The following is a 24,030-nucleotide window of genomic DNA, read 5'->3' as shown; positions in this document are numbered from 1 at the left end:
AGGGGTGCACCCCGTACTGATATATATTATGTTGGATTGATTCCAATCTTTCCAAAATTGGCTCCTGATAACTCTGTTTAAGATTTCACCCAATATGGGAGCATGTTTTCTGGAGATTGCAATCCAAAATTGGATTTGGCCTCTAAAAGCCCAAAGCAGCAAAGGAATTTTTACAAGAAAAGTTCCAGAAAATGTGTTTTTGTTGTTGTTAAATACTTGTTATCATGATCGAAACTGGGAATCCATCTGAAACTGACATGTATATTTGTCATTTGGAACCTCTTAAAGAAACATTGTACACATAATTTTTCTTTGCATATTTTTTTTGTAGATACTTTTAATATTTTTTCATTATTTACAATTGATTGATAATGCATTTCCGGTTTGGCTAGATATAAATCTAAAATCTAGAGGAAGATTATGGGTTTCTATTTGAAGGACGCAGCTGCAGGGTTTCCTTACTTCTAAAACAGGATTTTAAACAGTTATCACACTGTAAATTGGGAAACCACTAAGTGACAAGGTTTTTACCATTGCAATATTATAGCTGCAAAAACGTTGCCAAAACTAGAATATTGCATTGTTGTGAACGTGTTTTGTCTTAGCACAATTTCTTTTACTGTAACTAGATTGCAACACAAGCTTCTGGATATTATAAGTTGCATTTTTTAAAATACTATTGCTGCTCCATCGTTATTTTAAAAAAACTGTCATCTTGGTCACAAACAAACAAGACAGCAATTGGTTGAAATCTTATTTACGATGACATCCCTACTGAAACTGACAATCATGACTATGCAAGTGTGATTTAGAAACAATAGGGTTTTTTGGCAAGCTGAAAACTGTCGAAAACAAACTGACCAATATATTGGAATCATCCACTTAAAGGGACAGTCTAGTCCAAAATAAACTTTCATGATTCATATAGAGAATGTCATTTAAACAATTTTCCAATTTACTTTTATCACCAATTTGTCTTTGTTCTCTTGGTATTCTTAGTTGAACGCTAAACCTAGGAGGTTCATATGCTAATTTCTAAGCCCTTGAAGGCCACCACTTCTCTCAGGGCATTTTGACAGTTTTTCGCCACTAGAGGGTGTTAGTTCATGTGTGTCATATAGATAACACTGGGGTCATGCATGTGGAGTTCAGGTGAACCAGCTCTGATTGGCTAAAATGCATGTCTGTCAAAAGGACTGAAATAAGGGGGTAGTTTGCAGAGACTTAGATACAAGGTAATCAAGGAGATAAAAAGTGTATTTATATAACTGTGTTGGTTGTGCAAAACTTGGGAATGGGTAATAAAGGGATTATCTATCTTTCTAAACAATAAAAATTCTGGTGTAGACTGTCCCTTTAAATTTTAATGTTTCACTACAGTTTAACTTCTATTTGCTTCTAGTTTAGTATACATTAATTTACTGCCAAGAAAATAAGTGTATTGTGCATTTTAAGCAAACATCATCTGCATGCAACTGGTGAGATAAATTAGTGAGAACTACAGGTGTAAAATGCAGAGATACTATATTGAAAGTTGGCTTCAGACACATCCAAGGAACTACCCTGTCCATTCCACTTTCTGAGACGGTCAGACTTTGTCATGTAGAAAAAAATAAGTGCACATAAATATAATCTTAAATTACATAGAAACATTCAAAGTAAAATAAGAATTGGCAAAATCACATAAACTGCTGCATACAGATTGATTTATCGATTACAGTAGTTGTATTTTACGAATAAACTTTGTGATGCTGATCTATTTTCTTTCTGAGAAATTCTGAAGTTTTCGGAATTCACTGAAGATGTAGGCTGCATCACAGAGTTATCATACAAGGCTTCTTACCGCTCAGACATAAAACTGAATCAAAAAGAAGACTGGAAAGGTGTTTGTCCAGTAGCTTTTTGGAGTATAAATAGGAATAAAAATTGAGATCTAAGAAGGCAACTGATATCAGGTAATAAATTACACCATCCACCATTTTTTCTTTATATACATATACAAAAAGTCCCCCTCTGCAGCTCCAGGCTATGGCAATAAGTAATATTGGGGAAGATAGATAAACTCACCCGGCAATCTTCAGGTTATGCTGTGAATGTGGCCCCACTATGCGGTTGCGGAGTTACCATCCGGTTTACTCAAAGGCTTTCCAGCTGTACCCAGGGTCTCGTCTCCGCCGGCCTCCTGTGCACTAACCTCTACCAACGATATGCCGGGTGAGCGTCAGCGTGTTCCTAGCTGCCGATTGCAGCACACGTTGCTCTCCTAGTGAACTCCTCCTTACTCTGCGTGAAGACGTTACATATGCCAATCCGACTGCTGCTGTTCCAGTATACGCCAAGGCTCAGCTGGAGAATAGTGAGTAGACAGACTTGATTTGAAGAAACCAGCGAGACCTCAAGGCGTGTTGCAATAAAATTGACTTTATTGGAGAGAGTGAAAATAGCATAAAAGCATATAGCCCTTGCATCAGGGGTACAGAAAACAGGCCCTACGCGTTTCGGCAGCCCTCTGCCTTATTGATGGATGCAAGGGCTATATGCTTTTATGCTATTTTAACTCTCTCCAATAAAGTCAATTTTATTGCAACACGCCTTGAGGTTTCGCTGGTTTCTTCAAATCAAAACAATTTTTTCTTTCCCACAGAAGTTATATTTGCATATTGGTTAGCGGTACTTACAACACCCTAATAGGTTTATCTATATCCATTTTATGTCCATTTTCTTTATATATAACACACCATAAATCATTAACATAAAACATTAATGTATATAAATAATATTAAGAATGTCTGAAATAGTGCTCTTTAGAAGAAAGAAAACTGTCCACACTTTGTATGCAGTTGAGGATGGGAGGCCTTACCAGTTGGTGAGAGCTGCTGGGCAGTGTGGGGTGCAGCAGAGAATGGGAGCCCCCAGATAACAAAGAGGTAGAAACAAGGTCCTTACAATAACATGCCAGGGTTTTTTTACTTCAGAGTTTGATGGGTGTGGGAATAATCAAGAGGTATGACTAGGAGTCACTGTTTAAGGCTAATAGGGCAGTACCTGGGCTGGTACACATACATTTTGTTGGCCTCTAAGGTGCTGCCCTGTCTACTATGCACCCTCGCTCCAACAGAGTTATTTCCTTTCCCTTAACTCTAGTGGAAAGTCAAGAGGGAATTTGATCTATTGAGAGGATTGCCCAATGTACTTAGTGCAACAGATTTCACCCATGTGACACTCAGGCTACTCTAAGATAAAGAGGCCATATACAGGGAAAGGAAGCAATTTCACTATATTAATGTGCAAATAGTTTGCAACCATTCTATGTGTAACAACTGTTCCTTTAACTACAGGTGCATTCTTTTCTCTCTCCCCTATAAATAGGAACAGCTGCCTCATAACCTTGCTTGATTAATTTGATACCTATGCTGTTCTCATACAGTGTCACACTGAACTCGCAGTGTGAGTTCATCTCCAAGGCTTTCAGCTCAGTACAGACAATCTCTGGTAAGTCCTGTTACATACTTTGCTGCTGCTTATGTTTTGCACACACTAATGTTGTGATCTGCTATATTGTACCCTGACTGTGTTGCGCTTCCCAGACAGTGCTCCCACCTTCCTAAGTTTGTAAAATATTCAGGGTTCAGACAGTGCATCATTTACAAATAATTATAACATCCTTCTTCTGCTATATATACTCTGCAGCTGTGATTCATAAAGTTGAAATTTAAACATAAACTCTTGTATGAATGTTTTCATAGCTCTACAGATAAGCCAGGTGTGACATATTAATCAAGCCTTAAAATGGATATGAATCCAGCAGAGTTAAGCACACATGTAAACACTTTAGCCCAAAGAGTTGATGCCTTAGCAGATTCTGTTAGGGAACTGCAGTCAGACACACAAGGTATAATTTTTTTTATCAGGGACTATGTGAATATCCCCAAACCTGATTTCCCACCTGAGCCCCAGGTATCCCTGCCTGAAAAGTTCTCTGGTGAACGGAGCCAATTTAGGCAGATCCGTAATTCTTGTTTTCTCCTCTTTCGTTTGAAACCCTGCACATATGCCACAGATACTATTAGGGTACATACTCTTATTTCCTTCCTCAGAGGAGAGCCCCGTGCATGGGCAGACACATATTTTGAGAGACAGGATCCTATACTTAATTCTCTAGACCAGTTTCTCAAGGCTATGTCTGACCTCTATGAGGATCCTTACAAACAGACTAGTGCTGAGACTATTATGCAGTCTCTTAAACAGAACAGAGCTCCAGTGAAAGATTACATTTCACAGTTCAAAGCGGTGGCTAAGGAAACAGAATGGAATGATTTGTCCTTACGAAATCAATTCCGATTAGGTCTCTCAGAAACCCTTAAGGATGAGCTTGCCCATCTTGAGATTCCTAACTCTCTAGAAGCCCTTATGTCCCTGATGATAACCCTAGATAGAAGGATTAGGGAGAGAAAATCAGAAAGGTACTCTTAAGACCACATAAGAAAGCCTCTGCTCCCATCTATACCAGCAGCAAGAACTCCTGATGAGCCAATGGAGATAGCCTTCTTTAAAGGTCCCTTATCCTCAAAAGAATGGATAAGAAGAAGACAACTTAATCTCTGCATGTACTGTGCTGCTTCTGGTCACTCGGTGAAAGATTGTCCGATTCTAAACAAAAATAAAAAGGGTAAGAGCCACATATATATAGTTCCTTTCCTAAAAACAACACAACTTCTACAGATCATTCTCTCTTATCTGTTTCTTTACAGTGGGAACAGCAACAACTTCCTCTTGAGGCCTTCCTTGATACAGGAGCGTCAGGAAATTATATAGATAAAGATGTAATCCTGTATGAATAAAATACCGGAGATTAAGAAATCAGTTCCTGTTTCATTGCATCTTATTGACGGTAGTTTTATTACTACTGGTCCCATTACCCATGAAACAATTCCTATACGGTTTGTTACAGACAAAGGACATACTGAGACTATGGTCTTTGACGTCATCCAGTCCCGTATTTTTCCTGTAATCCTAGGTATTAATTGGTTGAGGATTCACCAGCCACACATAAACTGGGAGAAGCTTGAGGTCAGTTTCAAATCTAATTACTGCAAGTCTACCTGTTTTACAATACCACACATACTTAATCTCACACCTACTACTTTACCTGTAGAATACCCTTCTTTTTCTGATGTCTTTGAACATAAAGACACTAATTGTTTACCCCCTCATCGCCCGTACGACCCCCATTGGTTTAATTCCAGGTAGTACAATACCTTTTGGGCATGTATATCCACTCTCCCAACCAGAGTTACAACATTTGAAACAATATTTAGATGAGAATCTAAAAAAAGGCTTCATTAGGCCTACAACATCAACAGCAGGTGCTGGGATGGTTTTTGTTAAAAACAAAGATGGGTCCCTCAGACCAATAATCGATTATAGGGAATTGAACAAAAGGACCATAAAAAAACTTTACCCTCTTCCCTTAATCAGTGAGATGCTGGAACGTCTGCAGGGGGCAATGTACTATACCAAACTAGACCTCAGAGGCACATATAATTTAATTCATATTCATCATGGTGATGAATGGCTAACAGCTTTTAGAACCCGGTATGGCTTATTTGAATACCGGGTTATGCCATTTGGTCTATGCAATTCCCCTGCAGCGTTCCAGTATTTTATCAACGATATATTCAGAGACATTCTTGATATATACATAGTCATTTATCTTGATGACATTCTTATCTTCTCTCAAACATATGAGGAGCATGTGAGCAATGTCACTGAAGTCCTACAGAGGTTAAGAAAGCATAGTTTATATGCAAAATTAGAAAAATGTACTTTTCACACCAATCCCATATCTTTCTTTGGTTATCATCTCACTCCAAAGGGCATACACATGCAACAAGATAAAGTACATGCTATAGTTGATTGGCCCATTCCACAAAATAAGAAAGATGTACAGAGATTTATGGGATTTTCAATTTTTTTTTTATATTTATTTATTTGTCACCGACAATATTCAATGCACAAATTTAATGTCCATCATAAATACAAAAAAGAAAAAGAGTCATATATATATATAAGGTTATGATTAAATAAAATATAATCTCTGATTGTCTGCGTTTTTACAATTTACTGCTAGCAGCACCTGGCTGCAACCTAACCTAAAAAAAAAAAAATGGATCACTCGGGGAAAAACCCAGGGGATAATTAGTATTATACCTCCCTAGCATTTGTTATCCAAGTGTGAGGGAACAACTCTATTATTACCAGTTCTTCAAAACTAGAGGAGGAGAGGAAGGGAAATAGAATCTGTTTCTGTAGGGGTATAGAATAAGTCTTAATAACAGGGTACAATCCAAATAAGAACTTTTTAATTCTTTTTTCAGAGGCATCCTGCAAATGATGGGATTCAAACACAATTTGTTCTTGTATTGCTTGGATGACCTGTGAAAATACGGTCACTCTGCTGGCTTTCCAAACTTTTAATACAAGATGTCTAACCAATAAGATAATGGTATTTAAAATACCTAAGCAGTGACTATCTCCATTATTGAAGGTCGTAACTAAAAAAACAATATCTCGGAACATTAAGGAGATAGACAATTTAAAGTGATAGTTAACCCAATATATAGTTTTCAACCATAGTTGATTAATTTTGGGACAGGACCAAAGCATATTGACAAGCTTCATGTGTGATTCCTTCCAACTCATTGAGACTTTACACTTATTCAAAGTAATAAAACTTTGTTTAATCCTATCATGATCTATATCGGGCATTAGTGGATTCCAATAATTACAAATCTTATCTAAAAAACCCTGACTTTGCTTCGACAACATGATATCGTAAATTAATGAGATTGACGTATCACCAGCAACACATTTTTGTATCAGAACTCTGATATCGGACCACTCAATGGATGGGGGGAACTGCCATTTCTGAGCAAAGATAAAATGTCAGGCTTGAAAAAAGGCAAATAAATTTGACCTAGGTAAATCATATAGGGAATATAGGGTTTCCCCTGCTAGCACTTGATGATCGGCTCCTAATAACTGCTTTACCAAGCTCAATCCTTTCTCAGCCCATGATTTAAAAACACTTTGATTAATGCCTGGAGAAAATAGTGGGTTACTCTGAATAGGAAGAAAATCTGAATACACAAAATCAATTCCTAAAATTCAACAGAACTTGTGCCAAGCTAAGACTATATTCTTAAATGTTATAAGAGAAGAAACATTGGAAGGCAACTGACGAGGATTACAATGCAGTATTGCTGTTAACGCGAAAGGATGTATTAAAGAGGTCTCCTCTACAATGGAAGAAACTATATTAGTTTTGGCCAACCAATCAATCGCAAATTTGATCAGCGAGGCTATATTATACAGCCTAACATCTGGAAGTGCTAATCCTCCTACACTGGTTTTCTGCATTAGCCTAGCTAAAGCCAATCAGGGTTTTTTATTCTGCCAGATAAATTTGGAGAAATAGCCATAGAGCTTTATCAAATCACAGTTAGATACAAATAAGGGTAAATTCTGTAGCGGATAAAGAAGACTGGGAAAAAAATAATAGCTTTAATCAGATTCACTCTTGCTGTTATGGACAAAGGAAAAGAAACCCATAATTGTAAATCCAATTAATTTTTTTGGAATAACAGGAAATAATTATCCGAATACCAATGCTTAGGATTCTTATACAGGTCTAAACCTAAATATTTAATAGTGTCAACCACTTTGAATGGATTTTCAAAAGGGATAGAAGAACATTTGCCCACACACATTAGTTCACTTTTTTCTAAATTAACCTTATACCCTGAGAATGAACTAAACTCTTCAAGCAGGTGGATTAAAACTGGTATAGATTGATGAATATTCTCCAAAAATACTAAGATATCATCTGCATATAGCAGAGTTTTTAAACGTTGAGAACCCAGGGAAATCCCCCTTAAGGTGTTTCTCAACCGTATCGCTAGAGGTTCCAAGGCTACATTGAATAATAAAGGTGATAGCGGACAGCCTTGTCTAGTGCCTCGCTGCAATATTATCTTAGGGGAACAGGTTCCATTTACCAGCATATAGGTGCTAAATAAATTTTGTGGACAAACTGAACAAAGTTCCCATTAATCCCAAACTTTTCAAGCGACAAAAAAAGATGTTCCCAAACAATGGAGTCAAATGCCTTGACTGCGTCCAATGTAAGCACTGCCATATCCTGAACCCTATTAGTTTTGTGTTCTTGCTCCTTGTTCCACGCATAATCTAAAAAGGTGGTAAGTTTGCGAAAATTCGGATTCCTAGAGGTCATAAACCCCGTCTGATCAGGGTGTATAAGATTCTGTAGGCAAAGGGAAAATCTGACGGCTAAAATTGCAACTAGTATCTTATAATCTGAATTCAAGACCGAAATCGGTCTGTAGGATGCTGGATCCTCCGAGTTTTTTCCTTTTTTAAAAAATAAGAGAAATGTTTGCTACTGAAAAATATGACGAGATTGCCTTATCTGTCGTATAATAATTATTATACAAAGACTCTAATACTGGAAGTAGCTCTTCCATTAAACATTTGTAAAATTCCGCTGGAAACCCGTCTGGGCCTGCAGCTTTATTCAATTTAAGTTTATCAATGGCTTTACAAATCTCTTCCCTAGTTATTGGTTCATTTAATATTGCCAACTCTTCAGATTGAATCTTGGGCATCACAATTTTAGACCAGACTATATCTTGATTCTGAGAATTAGTATTAACCGCAGAGTAAAGTTGCTGATAATAAGTAGCAAAAACCTCACTAATTTCTTGAGTCTCAAAATGTCTAGACTCACCATATTTAATAACTGGTATTAAGTTTTTTTTCTTTCTGATTTTCGTGAGACTGGCTACGTATTTTGCTGAGCACCCATGAAAGCCCCTATAATGGCGATTTAATCTAACTTCTTCCTCTTGTGATTTTTGTTTTAGAAAGAGATCTCTCTCTTTTCTACTTGCTAGATATTTATCCCATTTTATCTGCGAGGGATCATTCTGTACCTCTCTAAAGGTGTTCTTAACTTTGTTAGCCAAGGAAACCTCCCGTGCTTTAGTCTTCCTACTTCGTCTATTCAAATAAGCTATAATCTCCCCCCGCAGCACTGCTTTTGAAGCCTCCCAAAAGATTTCCACTTTATTCCTGTAGTCAGCATTATTTGTGCCATATTTCCACCATTTTTGTTTCAACCAAGATCGGAATCTAGGATCAGAATATAGAAAGCGAGGAAAGCAAAACACTGAATTCTAAGATATAACCTTACTACGTGACGGGAAGAGAAGTGAAATAATTGCGTGGTCCGATACCAGGATCTCTCTAATCTCGGCCTTTAATTGCCATATAGATAAAGACTCTGAAACTAAGAACAGGTCGATCCTAGAGAACGTCCTATGAGCTTTAGACTCACACGTAAATGCTTGAGTGTCAAAGTTTTGAATCCGCCAGATATCTATCAGATTTAATTTATGACACAATTTAAAATATTTAGCACGTTGCATATAGGTAGCTGCATTTCTATTAGAAAGTCGATCTATACCCGGCTCCAATGTCATATTGAAGTCTCTGCATAAAACTAAATTTTCCCCCTTAAACAGATATACTTTATTTGAATCCCTTCCCAGAATTCTATCGAGAGTCTATTTGGCGCATAAATATTACAAATTGTAAATTTTTTATTCTTAATGATTATTTGAAGTAAAACAAACTTGGCTGCTACGTCAATCTCTGCTTTAATAATCTTATATTTAAGTTGTTTATGAAGTAGGACCCCCACCCCACATTTCTTATTTTGACCCTTAGTAGTAATTACCTCTCTGACCCAGTTCATCTTCAGTTTAGCTGCTTCCAGCTCATTAAGGTGTGTTTCCTGAAGAAAAACTAGATCCGGTTTTTGTTTGGCTAAAATTTTAATGATTAATTTCCTTTTAACTGGAGAAGAGATACCCCCCACGTTCCAAGATAACATCTTAAATCCTTCTACTATCATCTTATCCTATCAAACAAGCCCCGTAAAAAAAGAAGAAAGAGAAAAAAAAAACCCTCAAATAATAAAATTAGTCCAGACATACTATTAAATTCAAGAAACCATATATAGATATTCAAATATCTAACTTTTCGCAACAACATAAGACAAAGGATAACCATCAGTATCGGCTTCCTACTAATCATAGCGAAGTAGTTATTTTGTTCGCTCTCTATTGCTATCAAAGGCTTTTATGAAATCAATGACTTCGGTCACCTCACTAAACATACGTCTACTGCCCTTATCTTCTACTACAACTCTAGTGGGGTAAATCAACCAAGCTTTTATACCTTTACTTATTAACTGAGAACAGTACGGTGCTATAACATTCCTCCTAAAGGAGGTCTCCGCAGAAAAATCCTGGAACAATAATATCTTATTATTCCCAAATACCAGGGGATTAGCTCTTTTAAACAGCCTCAGTAACTCAACTTTATCCTGAAATTTTAGGAGTTTGAAAACTGACATTCTTGGTCTGAAGGACCCATCCCCTAAAGATTTTTTGGGACCAACTCTATGTGCCCTTTCTACTGCTAATGGTAGAAATTATGCTGACATGCCCAGGGCCTGAGGTAGAGTAGTGGATGTGAATTGGATCAGATCCTCAAACTCCGGTAGCTCAGGTAGACCGATAATTCTAATGTTATTGCGTCTGGAGCGATTTTCCAAGTCCTCCAGGTGCAATTGCATATTGTTTAATTTAGCCTCCTGTTTTCGTATAACAGCTTCTTGAGTGTTCGCCTGATCTTCTAATAGCGAAATCCTATCTTCTGCTTCAACTAGTCTTGTAGCAAATTGTTTAACTTCTATAGAGAGCGCCCCTATATCTGAAGAGATAACTCCTAATTCCTTTTTAATTGAGTCAAATTGTGGAGAAATAGCAGTCAGTTGGCCAATGAGGGCCTGAGTGTTAATAACCAGGGGAACCATGTCCGTTGGAATATCAGCACTAATATCTGCCATCTTGGCTTTTTTATCTTTAAGTTTCACAGGCATTTTTGGAGAATTGGTTTTCACCTGTCAAAAACAAAAATTACCCCCCGTGTGGCGCGCCACACTCTGGGGATTCTAAGTGCTTTAAAGAACAAGAAAATAATCAAACAAACAGGGAGAGATACCCCCAGTGAATATACTTTTTTTTTATATTAAATGGGAAAAGTAGTTTCCCTGTGTTCTATAGTGAATACGTGCTTATCTTATATTATTATATTATTATTATTACATATTAACAAAGTGATATAGTAACCACTTTACCAAACAGTGCTAAGAGCCTGTGCCTTAATCGAAAAAAAAAAGTACCAGTAGTTACACCGGGCAGATATAAATAAGGACAAAAATTTGCGCCCCCCAAAAGGGACAGTACTCTCTGATGACCTTGTTTCCTGATCCCCCCTGCTTGCCTTTCCCAGCTAGTGAACTCTTGACAAAATAGAAACTTATCTAGCTACTGCTAACCAGAGAGGTCTTATAAGGGTAAACACCCTACTATAACCCAATCATAGTTTAACAGGTACACAGCATATATTAAAAAAACCCACAATGTATTTCCACCAGGATAGTAGAAAAACAGGGATTTATACTAGCACCCAGATATTGTCCTGAATATTTAAGAACGTTTTTATGGTGCAAAATCCCCTTATGTCCAAGAAAGTTCTATTAAAAAAAAAAAAAACCCTTCAGGGGAATTTCAGGCTCCTGTATAACAATTATGATCAGGCAAGGGAGCTGTCAACCCCTGAATGAATATGTCCCCTGGTGTACGGACACCACACCAAGGCAGATCTTATCCCAGGATCCACCTTATCTCACAAGGGCCTGTGAGAAGAGCTGTATATATGCAGTCCGCTTTTGGCTCCAAACTTAGCTCCTGACTTTGCTTTCCAAACAGGGTCAGCACCACCCCAACATATTAAGTGATTTGTACAAAGAACGTCAACAGAGCATAGAGTCTAGATTTTAAGAAGTACGGCAGCTGCCATTAATACTTGCGAGTTCTTGAAGGTGCTGGCCGAAATTCCTCAAATGTAGATATCCGTCTCCCCTCCGAATGTTACAACAACATAGGGAACGGCTATACCCCTTCCTCTAGGCAAAGACTTTTCACAGGTCCTCCGGTTCTCACAAGACCGCTTGCGGGTCCTCAACACTGCTGTAATGGAGCGTGGTGCACAGATCCCTCCGCGCATCAACAGCACCTCCCACTGCAGTGAGATTATCCTCCAGCTTGTTTCCTCTAGGCAATAGACTTTCGCCGGTCTTCTGGTTCTAACGCAACCACTCCGGGGTCCTCAGCACTGCTGTAGTGGAGCGTAGAGCACAGATCTCTCCAGGCATCGATAGCGCCTCCCACTGTAGCGGGATTGACCTCCGACTTGTTATATCCAATGCCCCTGTTGGTCGTAAGTAAGCAGTTACTTATGTAGCTTCTAAAGCGCAGGGCAATTTATGCAGCTTTCAGCAACCAGGTTGCAAGAGTATGTCTGGACCGTACCGGTTTAAAACCAAATGAGCGGAATGACCGCTGGCAATCCCGGGCCAAACAGGTTTCCTCCTCAGGCTATACACAGCCTTGCTGCAGCCCAACTAAACCCCCTATGAGGCTGAGTGGGAACTGTGATTTTTCGAAAGTCGGCCGACACGCCAACCTGGAGCAAGCTGCTGTTATGTTCCGCCCCTAACCGGAAACCCGGGATTTTCTAATTTTTATAAAAAGTTTATCAAGGGGTTCGCTGCCCTAACAAAACCCATAACTGATCTCACCAAATCAAATAAACCTTTCCTTTGATCTGAAAGTGCAGACCAGTCGTTCAAAGCTCTTAAAACTAAATTCACCACAGCTCCAATTATTTCTCTTCCAAACCCTCTACATCAATACATATTAGAGGTAGATGCATCCGAATTCGCAATAGGAGCTATTTTGTCCCAGAGGCCATCCCTAAAAGATCCAATGCATCCAGTCGCATTCTTTTCCAGATTTATGTCTTCTTCGGAGTTGAATTACCATATTGGTGAAAAAGAATTATTGGCAATAAGAACATCACTAGAACATTGGCATCACCTCCTTGAAGGAACTCCACAGCCTATAGTAATTTATACTAACCACCGTAATCTCCAATACCTAAAGACGACAAAAACGTTGACTTCCCGTCAGGTTCGCTGGAGTCTCTACTTTTCTAGATTCAATTATACCATCATATTTTGACCAGGGAATAGAAACGCTAAAGCTGATGCTTTATCCAGATCTTTAAGCAGACCCACTAACATCAAAGTACCACTACCATCATACCGTTGGAAAACGTTTCCACCTACATTGGATTAGATCAGGATGAACTAAAACGCTGACATCAAGTCGACATTACACTTCCAAAGGATATGTTACAACAAGACTTGAATGGAATCTACCTACGTGATTCTAAACTATATGTTCCTCCGGACATGAGGTTACAGGTTCTTCATTCCACTCATGACACTCCACTAGCGGGACACCCTGGGTCACAGAAAACTGCAGAAGTAATCAAAGCTCTTTTTGGTGGCCAAACCTCTATCAAAGTGTACACAATTACATACAGTCTTGCGAAACATGTGTTACTTCAAAATCCGAAAAGAAGAGACCTTACGGATATCTGTTGCCTTTACCTATTCCAACCAGAGCTTGGTTGGACATTTCACTTGACTTCATTGTAGAACTCCCAGAATCCAACCACTTCACAGTCATTCTAGTAGTAGTCGATGTTTTAACCAAAATGGCACACTTTATTCCATGTCAGAAAATCCCAACAGCCGCAGAGACTGCTCGTCTCCTCATAACATACATTGTTAGGCTCCATGGTCTACCCATCACTATTACCTCGGACAGAGGTTCACAGTTTACTTCTCACTTCTGGAAGGAATTGTGTACGGTACTACAGATCCAGAGACGTCTTTCAACCGCCTACCATCCACAAACCAACGGCCAAACAGAGAGAACGAATCAGTGGCTGGAGCAGTTTCTGCATTGTTACTGTAGTCATCAACAGGACCTCTGGTCTGAATATCTTACGTATGCCGAATTCGCCTACAATAACTCACCACATTCCACCACCAGTCACCTTTCTTTTCCAATTACAGTTTTCATCCAAACCTACACTTCCAAACCAAGTATGTTAGCTCCTGTCCATTAGTCAACAAAACTATCAACTCTATCTCCAAGAATTTGAAAATAATACAGGAGAATATACAGTCGGCACAAAATAAACAAAAACATTCCTATGATCTCCGCAGAAGAGAGTCTCCCATTTACTCTATAGGTGATCTCGTTTGGTTGTCCACAAAGAACTTAAAGCTCCATACACCATGCAGAAAGTTCAATAAACTATTCATCGGACTTTTCAAGATCCTCAAAATTATAAGCCAGAATGCTGTTACTCTTCAACTCCCCACCACATACAAAATACACCCCACCTTTCATGTGACCTTACTCAAACCATATAAACAAGTTAGATCCCAGGATGCCTCTGATATACAACCACATACTCCTTTAGCGGAAGATGAGGAATATGAAGTTGAGGAGGTCCTTGATTCACGTTATGTCAACAGAGAACTTCAATATTTGATCAGATGGGTAAATTACTCCCCAGAGAAAGATTCTTGGGAACCCTCCAGTAATTTATCCTGTCCTCATTTGGTCTCACAGTTTCACAGCCGACATCCGGATCGACCTAGACCATGAATCACGGAGTGCTTCTTTGGGGGAAGTATCATGTAACAACTGTTCCTTTAACTACAGGTGCATTCTTTTCTCTCTCCCATATAAATAGGAACAGCTGCCTCATAACCTTGCTTGATTAATTTAATACCTATGCTGTTCTCATACAGTGTCACACTGAACTCGCAGTTTGAGTTCATCTCCAAGCTCCTGACTCCTGTTCTCAAGACAGATTAGCTGTAAGTCTCTACAGGTCAACTCCATCAAATGTGGTTCTAAGAACTTACCTATTTGTTTTCAGTTATTCCTGTTTGCCTTACTTAAATGATTTCTGCAAAGTAATTCAGTTTGAGCTTATCTCAGCTTCTGTCTCAACCTCGGCTGTCAGCCGATACATCACTTCCGGTTTTGGTCACGAACCGCAGCTCCTCACACAGATGCTCCTCTGTTTGCAGCAGTCTAACCCAGATTCCAACAAATCTGTTTGAACGTTCACACTATAGGAGGTAAGTCTGTTTAAAGCTTTACAGACAACTGCAGATTAGGCTTTCAGCTCAGTACAGGCAATCTCCGGTAAGTCCTGTTACATACTTTGCTGCTGCTTATGTTTTGCACACACTAATGTTGTGATCTGCTGTATTGTACCCTGACTGTGTTGCACTTCCCAGACAGTGCTCCCACCTTCCTAAGGCTGTCAGTTTGTAAAATATTCAGGGTTCAGACAGTGCATCATTTATAAATAATTATAACATCCATCTTCTGCTATATATACTCTACAGCTGTGATTCATAAAGTTGAAATTTAAACATAAACTCTTGTATGAATGTTTTCATAGGTCTACAGATAAGCCAGGTGTGACCCTATGTTCATACAGAGTGTCAATATATCACTCCCTGGAAGCACCACAAATAATATATTCTACATCGCTCAGTCTTTTTTAAATTATGATATGGCTCTTTTTATGGAAAGTATTTATAAAAAAAATAATTAATTATTATTTTCATAATGGCAATTTCAGACTACATATATTTGGGTTAAAATACTTTAATAATGGTTGGATGGACTTCCGTTTGGGGCGGAGCAAGGAGAAGGGAGTGTTGCTTGCTCGTGCAGGGAGGATACTTCACGGATTTCAGCGTTCCCCTAACCATCAGCCTTGTGGTGCATGGAGATATCCGTGGGCCAGAGGCACTAGGCTGTGAGCAGCTCGCTGGAGGAAGTCGCGCATGCCGGAATGAAGAGGTAAGGGAGAGGAGTGGGGTGAAGAACCTGCCGGAACCCTGGGAGACAGAGGACGGTAAGAAGTTTCTGTGTGTGTGTACTGGGAGGACGGATCTTAAACGGTTGACTGCCACAGGAGCCAAGAGCACAGGATACCGGGGAATCCAAGTCAAACCCCCGACTGCAGCTAAATTATCATTCTTAAATATAGACCCTGGGGCCTCCCAGGTATAGCACACTGTCTCCTTGGTATCGGAAACACGGCAATTAATGATCAGTCCCCCCTCTCACCCTGGTGGATTATATTCTTGCTTGGTCACAAGATAAATTTATACAGTGTCAATACATTAAAAGTGACATTATTACTTCCCACACTTATTGCTGAGGCTGAAACAACCAGCAGTCATTGATCTAACTCAATATGATGTTTGAAACCCGACACCTATAAGGTTAATCTAAGACCTAGTTGGAATAACTCCTAGTACCAACGCTTGTGGTTTGTCTTTTTTTTATGCATGCTCTGCATCACCTGGAACATTTTTGTATTGAGTACATCTTGGTATATCCTGGGCAGTAACCCCCTAAGAAATATGCTGTGAGCAGATTTAAAAGTTTGTAAAGAGTCATACACATGGCAACTGGAGCTGTGTAGAAAATCTGAAACCCTGCTGGCTGATCAATATATTATGAGCGGATCTCTGTAAAAGAGTAATTTACACTACAACCAGAATTGTGCTGAAATCTGTATACTGGGTTGTTGTAAGTTCCTGTGTAAAAATAAATTGTACAGCTCCAAGCTAACAGAAACACTAACGGCTAGATTTAGAGTTTTGTCGGTAAAGACCCGCGTAGCTAACGCTGCTTTTTCCCAACGCACCCTTAAAGGGCCATAATACCCAAATGTTTAAACACTTGAAAGTGATGCAGCATAGCTGTAAAAAGCTGATTAGAAAATATCACCTGAACATCTCTATGTAAAAAAGAAAGATATTTTACCTCAAAAGTTCCTCAGTAGCCACCTCCCATTGTAAAGGATTTCTAAGCAGCATTTTAGTGTGTTTGTCCTGGGACATCTGAAGGGACTAGCATCGTGCACTCTCATATTATTTCACCAATCAGGTAAAGGAAGCTTACTATGAAATCTCATGAGAGTTAAGTCAAATCTCATGAGATCACAGTAAGAGTTCATGACCTCAGCACTGCTGATGCTGATTGGCTGCTGTTCATTTATTCATTTTTTTTTATTTTTTTACCTGCAGCTGGGAGCAGCTGAGTATAACTTTTTACACAGAACTTACTCTGCTGAGCTGAGGAAATTGTGAGGTAAAATATCTTCCTTTTTTACATAGAGATGCTCAGGTGATATTTTCCTGTCAGCTTTTTACAGTTATACTGCATCAGTTTCAAGTGATTTAGCATATGAGTATTATGTCCCTTTAAGACAACGCTGGTATTTGGTGTTATCTGAGGGGCTGCGTTAGGCTCAGAAAAGGGAGCGTTGAGCCTAACTTAGCTCCACTTCAACCCTCAATACCAGCGTTGCTTACGGTAGCAGTAAGCAGCTAAAACGTGCTCGTGCACGATATCCCCATAGGAAACAATTGGGCAGTTTGAGCTGAAAAAAAAACCTAACACCTGCAAAAAAGCAGCGTTCAGCTTCTAACGCAGCCCCATTGTTTCCTATGGGGAAACACTCTCTAAGTCTACACCTAACACCCTAACATGAACCCCGAGTCTAAACACCCCTAACCTTACACTTATTAACCCCTAATCTGCCGCCCCGCTATCGCTGACACCTGCATTATACCATTAACCCCTAATCTGCCACTCCGGACACCGCCGCAACCTACATTATTCCTATGAACCCCTAATCTGCTGCCCCTAACACCGCCGACCCCTATATTATAATTATTAACCCCTAATCAGCCCCTCCAACGTCGCCGCCACCTTACCTACACTTATTAACCCCTAATCTGCCGACCGGACATCGCTGCCACTATAATAAATGTATTAACCCCCTAAACCGCCGCACTCCCGCCTCGAAAACACTATAATAAATAGTATTAACCCCTAACATAAATATAATTTAAATTAAACGAAATAATATTCCTAAAATTAACTAAATTAATCCTATTTAAAACTAAATACTTACCTATAAAATAAACCCTAATATAGATAAAATAATAATTACATTGTAGCTATTTTAGGATTTATATTTATTTTACAGGCAACTTTGTATTTATTTTAACTAGATACAATAGCTATTAAATGGTTAATAACTATTTAATAGCTACCAAGTTAAAATAAATACAAAATTACCTGTAAAATAAATCCTAACCTAAGTTACAAATACACCTAACACTACACTTTCATTAAATTAATTAAATAAATTACCTACAATTAGCTAAAATAAAATATAATAAAATAAAATATACTATATTATATACTATAATACAAAAACAAACAAACACTAAATTACAAAAAATAAAAAATAATTACAAGCAGTTTAAACTAATTACACCTAATCTAAGCCCCCTAATAAAATAAAAAAGCCCCCAAAATAAAAAATTACCTACCCTATTCTAAAATACAAAAGTAATCAGCTCTTTTACCAGCCCTTAAAAGGGCTTTTTGCGGGGCATTGCCCCAAAGTAATCAGCTCTTTTACCTGAAAAGAAAAATACAATACCCCCCCAACATTACAACCCACCACCCACACACCCCTACTCTAACCCACCCAAATCCCCCTTAAATAAACCTATCGCTAACCCCCTGAAGATCATCCTACCTTGAGTCATCTTCACCCAGCCGAGCCGAATTCTTCATCCAAGGTGCGCAGAGGAGGTCCTTGATCCGGTAGAAGTCTTCATCCAGGCGGCGTCTTCAATCTTCATCCATCCGGAGTGGCGCGGAGCCATCTTCAACGGAGCCAACGCAGTGCCATCCTCTTCAACCGACAGACTAATGGCGAATGAAGGTTCCTTTAAGGGACGTCATCCAAGATGGCGTCCCTTCAATTCCGATTGGCTGATAGGATTCTATCAGCCAATCGGAATTAAGGTAGGAAAAATCTGATTGGCTGATGCAATCAGCCAATCAGATTGAAGTTCAATCCAATTGGCTGATCCAATCAGCCACGTATTGAACTTGCATTCTATTGGCTGATTGGAACAGCCAATAGAATGCGAGTTCAATACGATTGGCTGATTGGATCAGCCAATCGGATTGAACTTCAATCTGATTGGCTGATTGCATCAGCCAATCAGATTTTTTCTACCTGAATTCCGATTGGCTGATAGAATTATATCAGCCAATCGGCATTGAAGGGGCGCCATCTTGGATGACGTCCCTTAAAGGAACCTTCATTCGTCGTTAGTCCGTCGGTTGAAGAGGATGGCTCCGCGTGGGCTCCGTTGAAGATGGCTTCGCTCTGCTCCGGATGGATGAAGATTGAAGACGCCGCCTGGATGAACACTTCTACTGGATGGAGGACCTCTTCTTTGCCGCTTGGATGAAGACTTCTACCGGATCAAGGACCTCCTCTGCGCACCTTGGATTAATAATTCGGCTCGGCTGGGTCAAGACGACTCAAGGTAGGATGATCTTCAGGGGGTTAGCGATAGGTTTATTTAAGGGGGGTTTGGGTGGGTTAGAGTAGGGGTGTGTGGGTTGTGGGTTGTAATGTTGGGGGGGTATTGTATTTTCTTTTCAGGTAAAAGAGCTTATTACTTTGGGGCAATGCCCCGCAAAAAGCCCTTTTAAGGGCTGGTAAAAGAGCTGATTACTTTTGTATTTTAGAATAGGGTAGGGAATTTTTTATTTTGGGTTGCTTTTTTATTTTATTAGGGGGCTTAGATTAGGTGTAATAAGTTTAAACTGCTTGTAATTCTTTTTTATTTTTTTGTAATTTAGTGGGGTTTTTTTGTATTATAGTATAGTTTATTTTGTTGTATTTTATTTTAGCTAATTGTAGGTAATTTATTTAATTAATTTAATGATAGTGTAGTGTTAGGCGTATTTGTAACTTAGGTTAGGATTTATTTTACAGGTAATTTTGTATTTATTTTAACTAGGTAGCTATTAAATAGTTATTAACTATTTAATAGCTATTGTATCTAGTTAAAATAAATACAAAGTTGCCTGTAAAGTAAATATAAATCCTAAAATAGCTACAATGTAATTATTATTTATATTGTAGGTATATTAAGGTTTATTTTATAGGTAAGTATTTAGTTTTGACAACAATTAGTACAACTGGAGACACCAGCGTCACCAGAGTACTACTAAGAGGCGCCTAGGGCAAATGAGATATGATAAGAATCTTAAGTATAGTACAGTTAAGAAAGGTATTTACAGTAGATACTGTGGATAATGAATTACTATATAGAAATTATATAAGGCAAAAAATACTTAGTAACAAATGGAGATGGAGACAAAATTCAGATTATAAAAACCAATTCAAAATAACAATAGAATAATGATGTGTATGAACTATAATAGTCCAGTATATGTATTTGGTTTAACAAGTCCAGCAAAGTCCGGATATTAGTGCCCAAAAGAATATATGTGGTGGGCAATATTCCCAAATAAGGTAGGTTGCTCCTCCAGAGTGTTATGCCAGGAACACAGATGGAAAATCTAGAAGAGAATAGATAGAGGGCGCCACATGATGCAGATCAAATGTGATAAGAGCAAAACAACAATATGAACAGAGGAATCCTACTCACAAGTTGTAGCGCACATCAAAGTGCAGTAATCGCAATCCGGAACCACACGTCGTCCGGTAGACCACAATAGGTAGATTCCACTGATGGAGGTCCTCGTCTCGCCAGGGAGAGTCCAGGGATACCCAAGATAATAAAGTGGATATGGATCAGTACACCAAAGATCCAGCAGGCAGTCCAAAAAGGTGCTTGAAAGGAGCCAAATGTATATATCAAACCACAGCCCAAAAGGGAAGAAATGTGATCGGCAGCAAATAGAGAATTTAAATTTTTTTTAAAAATTTAATAATAGTAAAAACAACAGCAACGCGTTTCTCAGCGTAACACACTGTTTCATCAGGCTATACAAACATTCTCTAAGCTGCCATATTTAAAATAACTAAGAACCAATCAATGATCAGAAAATCACACACCCCTAATGGGGCATACCAATATACAAATGGTGGAGTCAATTGGACAAAAGTTAGTTAGATATGTAATAAATGTACATTTACATAGATCATACAAACAGACCCTTGTTAGAAACAACATATTATTAGTATACATCTATTTGGGTAATATATTGTAAAGCATTACATGATTTTATTTGACTGTGCAAAGAATGTAATAATACACTGGGCCCCAAGGCGGAAACAAAAATGGCATGTACCTCTTTTGGGCGATAATATAATTTTATTCTACAATGCTACTCTGATTTAGTTTATATATGTGGCCATTGTCTGATAAACTGTTAATCACAAAAGTATGGATGTATTAATAAGGTGCATATAAATAGCGTAAATAACATTAGTGTATTCGTTGCGTGATTGAAGTGATGTCAAAGAAGGGGCGTGACTGACTATACTGCATAAGAAAGTGTCCATCAAATACAATCAGTGAGACACTTAGCTGGAAAATGGCAAAATAAAAGCAGGCTGCAAGAAGGCAGAAAAGGCAGTAAGGCAAAACAAAGCCGTGGTGTTAATTGTAGTCGGGTGGCGTTAATATACAAGAGGGCTAAGATCGGGAGGAATAAAAGGGTGTGATGTATAATCAACCAATAGCGTGTAGCTAAAGTAATAACAGTGGGGCGTGCGGCACCAGAACAAAGCGTGATGTCAGAGAAGACAAAACTGACTAAACCAATAGCAGCCAAGATACGAGGTAGATGGGGAGGCACAAAACAATGTGAGGGGAGGATTAATACTGGAACGGCCAATAGCGTATGGCCATTGGGTAAACAAAGGGGCATGGATAGCAATCTAGTGCGTGACATCGTATCAGTACAGGTTTCAGGTTTGCCTAACTACGCTGCATAGAAGGGGGAATAGACATAAATACATAGAGCCCCTGGTTACTAAATGTGTGTAATAACGGAATGTCTCATCAAACAATAAAGAGACAAAATTCCAATAATAAATAGTATTGATAATAGGTGTGCTAAGGTATATATGATAATTAAATAAGAATACGTGAAGAAATATTTGGAGGGGTGGTAATGTGGATGAAGGCAAAATGGGAGATATGAAAGAAACAATAGATCTGCCGATATGTGCAGATATAAATACTTCCCAAAGGAGTGAATAAGTGATGTAAAGGAGAGAGGGAGGGGGAAATATTATTGTTGAATAGCTGATCATCAGCTAATCTCGATACTCAGTCAATGTGGTGAGTATAGAAAACTGTAAAGAAACACAAGGGTTCCCAGATACACAGTGTCAGGTCCAGAAATAAAGGACCAGAGAATAGAAAATTATATATACCAGGTGGAAATACATATAAAGAGGTGAATGGGAAAAATACTGCCAGCTGGAGTGTGATAGGGGAATGGACTGGTGGATATACATTTACTTAATATTAGTAAATATCAACAATTGTACTGGTAGAGTTGGTAAATAATAAAGGAATTAATAAGAGCCATGCCGACATGCAAAGGTTAGGTGGGGGGACAAGGGCCATGATTAAATGAATATAATAGGTGGTGTAAAGCTGGGGGGGCTGACAAACAATTTACAAGTAAAGGGAAAAAAATGATGAGATATGAATGGAAATAAATGAGAGAGATTGTGATGGTGTATAGTCGATGTGACTAGCGTGGAGAGAAGGGGCGAATCTACCAAGATCGTGACAAACATAAATATTAACATAACAGGTGATAAGAGAGAGTGAAAGACATGTTATAGAGGGGGGTATATCATAGGTATCCAGTGTATTCAATATGTCAATTGGGTTTCGTATTCATAAGCCAATAGACTATATATAGTCAAGAAAGTCCATATTAAGGTTGAGACCAGAGGGAAATAAGGTGTTCAGTTTGTAGATCCAATATGTTTCCCTCTGTCTCAACCTATTGAATCTATTATACAGATGGGAATGGGGAATCATCTCAAGTGGACAAATACTAAATGTGTTAGTTATCCTGTTATGTGTATTGTTGCAGTGTCTGGGAACACTATGATTGCATAATTTGTTTTTAATATTTCTTAGATGTTCATTCCATCTATTCCTTATCAGTTTGCAAGTGCGGCCTACATATTGAATCCCACAAAGATTGCAGGTCAATAAGTAAATAACATAAGTGGAGGTACATGTCAGAAATTGATGAATATTATATGATTTCTTTGTGACACTGGAAGAAAAGGTTTTACTCCCAGGTGAAATATGTTTACACATATTGCAGTTTTTTAGTGGACACTTCCCTATTCCGTTCTTTTTAGTTGGTATAAGTGAATTTGCTCTTCTGTTAAGTTTATGAATTACAACTTTACTGGGTGCTAAAACACTTTTAAGTGTAGGGGCACGCCTGAACACACACGTGGGTTCAGAATCTACTAGTTTTCCTATAATTGGGTCCTTTTTTACTAGATCCCAATGTTTTTTGATAATGCGTTTTATCTTGATATGATTCACACTATATTGGGTAATGAATAATGGGTTAGAATGATTAACAGTTGTAGTATTAGTATAATGATCTTTTTTGTTGTTCTTTGGTTTATATACAAAGTAAGAATCTCTGTTGTCAAATTTAGCTCTTTCGTACCCAATATCGATTATTTGTTGGGGATAACCTTTTTCTTTAAATCTGGTTTTCAGGATGATACTTTGTTGTTCAAAATCCTCAATATGGCTACAGTTTCTACGTATCCTTTTAAACTGCCCATATGGGATATTGTTAAACCAAGGACTATAATGGTTACTCCTATAGTGAAGGTAACTGTTACAGTTCACAGTTTTGAAATGTGTAGTCGTGATAATTTTATTCTCATTAGAGAAAGATAGACATAGATCCAAAAATACCACTGATTGATGTTCAATATTACTAGAGAAAGTAAGGCCCATACTGTTAGAATTAAGATGTTTAACAAAGGATTCGGCAGACAAAACGTCTCCCC

The 24,030-nt window shown here is 38.4% G+C and overlaps 1 long non-coding RNA gene across 1 annotated transcript; it reads left to right on the top strand.

Moving 5' to 3' along the window:
* Positions 1 to 3,454: 3,454 nt before the first annotated feature.
* On the top strand, positions 3,455 to 4,844 carry LOC128665011 (uncharacterized). Its single transcript, XR_008402962.1, has 3 exons — positions 3,455 to 3,492; positions 4,514 to 4,669; positions 4,752 to 4,844. It is a non-coding gene; the product is annotated as an uncharacterized LOC128665011 (long non-coding RNA).
* The last annotated feature ends 19,186 nt before the right edge of the window (positions 4,845 to 24,030 follow it).

This window comes from Bombina bombina, chromosome 6 (assembly GCF_027579735.1).
Source record: "Bombina bombina isolate aBomBom1 chromosome 6, aBomBom1.pri, whole genome shotgun sequence".
NCBI lineage: Eukaryota > Metazoa > Chordata > Amphibia > Anura > Bombinatoridae > Bombina > Bombina bombina.
This window is presented reverse-complemented; position numbering and strand designations above follow the sequence as displayed.